Source organism: Equus asinus, chromosome X (genome assembly GCF_041296235.1).
Source record: "Equus asinus isolate D_3611 breed Donkey chromosome X, EquAss-T2T_v2, whole genome shotgun sequence".
NCBI lineage: Eukaryota > Metazoa > Chordata > Mammalia > Perissodactyla > Equidae > Equus > Equus asinus.
The window spans coordinates 62,102,594-62,108,593 of NC_091820.1; positions in this window are offsets into that span (position 1 = coordinate 62,102,594).

The window sequence follows — 6,000 nt, forward strand, 5'->3', positions numbered from 1 at the left end:
TGAATAGTGCACTGGTTGTTCACATTGCTTGGAAGGGAAAATGGCCAGACATGTGATTATATACCAATTTAAGGACTATGACCAATGGTTTGGCTGGTTGGTCAGGGACTTGTTAGGAAGATGATTGGAAAATTGGTGACAAGGAAGTCTGGGGAAGAGGTATATGCATAGACCTGAATGGGTGAAGAATGTGAATATGTTTGTGTCCCCCGTGAATGCTCACTAAAGTGTGACCTCAGCAGAAGAGGATTTTACTAATCAGGTGTATAGGTTGACCCAATCTGTGGATACCAGTCAGCCTCTTTCCTTAGCCACTCTTGTCATTGCTGATGGGCTCATGAACAAAGTAGCCATGGTGGCAGGGATGGAGGTTATGCATGGGCTCAGCAACACTCACTTTTACTCACCAAGGCTGACTTGACTCCAACCACTGCTGAGTACCCAATCTGTCAGCAACAGAGACCAACATTGAGCCCCTGATATGGTACAATTTCTCAGGGTAATTAGCTTGGTAGCTACCTTGTGGTAGGTTGATTACATTAGACAACTTCCATCATAGAAGGGGCAGAATTTTGTTCTTTTTGGAAAAGATATTTGCTCTGGATATGGATTTGCCTTCCAAGCATACAGTGCTTCTGCCAAAATGACTATCCGTGGACTTAAAGAATGCCTTATCCACTATCGTGGTATTCCACACAGCATTGCTTCAGACCAAAGAATCATTTCACAGCAAATGAAGTATGGCGTTGGGCCCATGCTCATGGAATTCACTGCTCTTATCATTTCCTCATCAACCTGAAGCAGATGGCTTGATAGAATGGTAGAATAGCCTTTTGAAGACCCAGTTACTGTGCCAACTAGGTGGCAATACCTTGCAGGGCTGCAGCAACGTTCTTTAGAAGGCTGTATATGCTGTAAATCTACATCCAATATCTGATGTTGTTCCTCCCATAGCCAAAATTTATGGATCCAAGAATCAAGGGGTAGAAATGGGAGTGCTAATACTCACTATTACCCTTATCCACTGGCAAAACTTTTGCTTTATGTCCCTGCAGCTTTATACTCTTCCAGGCAAGAGGTCTTAGTTCCAAAGGGAGAAATTCTTCCACCATGAAACACAACAATGATTCTATTGAACTGAAGTTAAGACTGCTAGCTAGCCACTTTGGACTACTTATGCCTCTGAATCAACAAAGAGGTATCTATGGTGCGGGAAGCACTATCCAGGCTTCATGGTGGCAGAGATCAAGATGAACTGTGCTCAAGATATCTCCTAAAAATGTATGAATAGATAATATGTGAAAAAAATAATGAACACTATATGATGTGAACCATAATCTAGTAAACGCTGACAAAAGGAAAAGAACATTTTTCACTGGGTTGGTCAGCAAAGACCTGACTAAGTATGTGCGACTTTAACTGTGTCATGAATATTAAGCTTATTACCAAGACAAGCTCAATTTGGCAAAGCATGAGTTTGTGGACGTTTATTGTTTTTCATATATCCTTTGTATAGTTCAGAGGAATTTTTTTCTCCCTAATACCAAGCATAATCACTTTGGTGACTGAATGTTGAGGTGTGCTAAGCAGGTACACTAAGCATAACCTATAGGCATACATTTTTGTACTCTTTCACCAATTATCTATATATCATGTGGTAAATGAGAGCAGGAGAATGAGTCCCTGTTTTGCATAAAAGGACCTGTCTTAATGATTAAAGGGCTGGAACCAAGTTCTTGAACAGGAACATCTCTGTAATTTTCATTTTGGGTTACAACTTTGAAATCAAACACAAAGACTTTTGGGGGTTGTAAAGGAGGAAGAAGGATATAAGAGAATAGAAACATGTGTAGGCAGAGTGTGTACCATAACATTTGGGTTTGGAGGGTTCTAGGAAAAGGAATAACACAGGACTTGAACTGGAAGGAGAGGCAGCTTAAAACAGGCATCTTGGAAATGACTGACTCATTTTTGGTGGCATTTTTACGGTATCTTTATTTCCCTCCTTGCTTTTCTCCCTGACATGACTTCAGTTTGAAAAATCTCTCTTTCCTTGCTCCTCCTTTACTCCCTCTCCTGGTCCCTGTGAAGGATGGTGATGAAGTAACAGAACAAGTCACAGCCAACAGACACAGGTAGTTTTACCCTTATGGTGTTTTCATTCCTTACAGAACAAATAAAGGAACTCCCCTTAGCACCCCAAAGAAGCTCTGCTCAATTCAAGCAATTGCTTTCTTAGAGGGGCTTAATGGCCAAAGAAATCTCTGATTTGGTATATTCTTTCTTAAAATGAAAATGTCAGTTTAAAAGTCTTACTCACTGAATAGGGAAGTAAAATTAGGGATTTGTTGTGATTCTTCCTGTGATTTTGGGCATCAGAGAAATCTACTGTGCCAGTAATACTGACCCAATGCTTGCCAATACCAGGGCTACTGCCAAAAGGGCAGGAAGACCTTAGACATAGATCTTAACTAAGTGTTTAAAAATAATCAGGAGGAGAGCCAGGAAAAAAGTCAGGAGCCAAATGGTTCTTCATTTTCAATGGAAGGGAAGGTTGCCAAGAAGAGTGATTTGTGAGATGGAGATGCAGAAAGGCAAATGGAGCAGGAAAGGTATAGGCTTTTCAGTACCAAAGACTGAGTATTTTGCTAATTCCGAGGACAGCTAGACTTATGTTGTGACAAACTGAAGATCCACAGTGGCCCCAGCCTCTACAGAAAATCAACTCTACATAAATCCGTTTTCTAGGAATTGACAAAAAAAAGTTGATCGTAGGTTTAGGTTCATTATAACTACTCAATTACATAAAGTAAACAGTATGTATATTCAATGTGCCTTTTAAAAGAAGATAGGGAACTGAGCGAGGCAATTTTTTTTTGAGGAAGATTAAATCTGAGCTAACATCTGCCGCCAATCCTCCTCTTTTTGCTAAGGAAGACCAGCCCTGAGCTAACATCCGTGCCCAATATTCCTCCACTTTATGTGTGGGACGCCTGCCACAGCATGGCTTGACAAGGGGTGCATAGGTCCGCACCTAGGATCCGAACTGGCGAACCCGGGCCTCCAAAGCAGAACATGTGAACTTAACTGCTGTACCACTGGGCCAGCCCCAAGGCAATTTTTAAATGTCCTACAAAAAAAATTTTTTTTAAAGCAAGCGTTGATTCTTAAAGAGATGAACTTTCTGGAAAATTTATGTATTTGGAATATTCTTTCTGAAGACATTGGATATCTGAGATGCTATATAATTGATCAGTAAAATTTCCACTTACCATTGGTAGGATGGCCTCTTACCCATACCACATATTCCTCTTGGGCTGTGTATTTATTAGTCCTTGATTTCACCTGGGTATTGATTTAGTACTGACTTCAGAGTTTTATCCAAACTAGTTTTTAAATTCTACTTTTCTACTTCCTGGTTCTCAAACTTGACGTTGCAGTTACGTGGAAACTTTTGTTAGAAGAGTGAGATAGAGGCGAAAAGCACCACTCTTCTGAAATCTGCTTGAAGAGGTTTATTTTTAAATATATGCATATATAATGGGATGCTATAATTATACTTGTATAAACAACAGTAGGTTTTTCCAGATATAAAACAGAAATTTGATCATATCCTGAATGCCCTTGTGGTTTAGACCAAGAAGTTCAATCCTGAAGAATATCAAACTGAGAGATTTCTGTAGGCAAAATCAGGCTATGTTTTGCCAGCATGTGTCCCGGGACAATAAATATAAAGTATAATGCAATAAAAATTTTCTTATTGGAATAATGTTATAATTGAGGGTTGTATTTCTGACCAAAGAGTTGGCACTAGATAAAGTTTTTATTTGACCATCAATATGTTAGAAAAATTGATACTAGAAACCTTCCTTATTTTCAAAACAGAAACAATATTTATGTCAGTATAAATATAGTGGACACATTGATTATAAAAAGTCACAATGTACCAAGACATATATATCCAGTTCCAAAATTGATTTTAGTATCAGAAATGTGATGTAAAAGAAGCTTTCATGATTTTAGAGATTCAATGATTCTGAAATAGAAAGAAACATTCATTCTTTAACTCAACAGGTATTTATTACCTATGATGTGAAAGAGTGTGTTCTAGGTTCATGTCCTGGAACAAAACATACAAAAATTTCTGCCCTAGTGAAGCTTATATTCTAGTGGATAACATGGAAAGTAATGATACAAGCAAAGTACATAATATGTAAGGTTTGATAAATCTTATAAAGAAACAAAGCAGGAAAAGGGAATATGTAATATTGAGGGAGAAGTACATTTAAATTTCGGATAGAGTGGCTTAATTGAGAAGGTGAATTTTGATTTGGGTGAACACCTGAAAAAGATAAGGAAGCAAGCTATGGGGGAAGAGGATATTTCAGATTAGAAGAGCGTTAGAGATTACTTAGGTCTTATTTTACAAGTGAAAAAATATAAGGCCCAAGTGACTCACGCAGGCTGGGTTCCTGATTCTTAATCCTCTGTTTGGGGCTTTGTTTCTTGTGTAAAGAATATTTGGGCATAAGCCAGAAGCATCAGGAGTTAGTTTTTTTGAAATTTATTTTTATTCAGATATAATTAACATATAACATTATATTAGTTTCAGGTGTACATGATTCGATATATGTATATATTGTGAAATGATCACCACAATAAACCTAGTTAACATCCATTACCACACGTGATCACAAATTTTTTTCTTGTGATGAAAACTTTTAAGATCTGCTCTCTTAATAACTTTCTTTTTTTTTTTTTAAAAAAAGATTGGTACCTGAGCTAACATCTGTTGCCAATCTTCTTTTTATTTATTTTTTCTTCTTTTCCCCAAAGCCCCCCAGTACATAGTTGTATATTCTACTTGCAGGTCCTTCTAGTTGTGCTATGTGGGACGCTGCCTCAGCATGGCCTGATGAGCGGTGCCATGTCCCTGCCCAGGATCTGAACCGGCAAAACCCGGGGCTGCCAAAGGGGAGTGTGAGAACTTCACCACTCAGCCATGGGGCTGGCCTCTCTTAGCAACTCTCAAATACACAATACAGTATTATGAACTATAGTCACCACGCTGCATATTACATCCCATGACTTATTCATTTTATAACTGGAAGTTTGTACCTTTTGACCTTTTCACCCATTTCACCCACCCTCTACCCCCTGCCTTGGGCAACCACCAATGTGTTCTCTTTATGAGATTTTTTTTTTTTCAATTCCACGTATAAGTGGAATCCTACGGTGTTTGTCTTTTTCTGTCTGACTTATTTCACTTAACATAATCCCCTCAAGGTCCATTCATGTTGTCACAAATGGCAGGATTTCCTTCTTTTTTTTCACTGAAAAAAATATTTATTGAACAGTTAAACCGTGTACATACAAGAGCCTCAGCACAATAGAAAAATAAAGTAGCTGTTAGGTTGGATAACTTGCTCTTGTTAATGTATTTTCAAGGAAATATAAACCTTCTTTATCCATTCATCTATCGATGGAGAGTTAGCTTGTTTCCATGTCTTGACTATTGTAACAATGCTGCAGTTAACATAGGGGTGCAGATATCTTTTTGAGTTAGTTTTTGTTTCCTTTTGATAAATCCCAGAAGAAGAATTGCAGGATCATATGGTAGTTCTATTTTTAAGAGTTAGTTTTAAATAGCAGCTTTTTCCTAGTCTGATGCCACACTGAGCAGGAAGTGTCCCCTTGGACTTTTGGGGATGCTTTTAGCAACAGTGTTAAATATGATGCCTCTGTAACCCCAAAAAGAAGACTGAGTTTCTGCAGGGAAGTGCTCTAGATTCTCTCTCATGGTAGGCCACAAAGACTTAGAAACAATTTAGAATGTGTTCTCTAGTGCTGCAATAAATAACAAATGACAGCAAGAAAAGCCAGAACATCCTGTTAGAAAAATTTTCTGCAATAAAGGATCATGCTTTTAGATGGAAATCCCAGTTGACCAAGTTGCCCCAGATGGTTTTTCAAGATTCAGATCTGAGCCAGAGCCTCTCC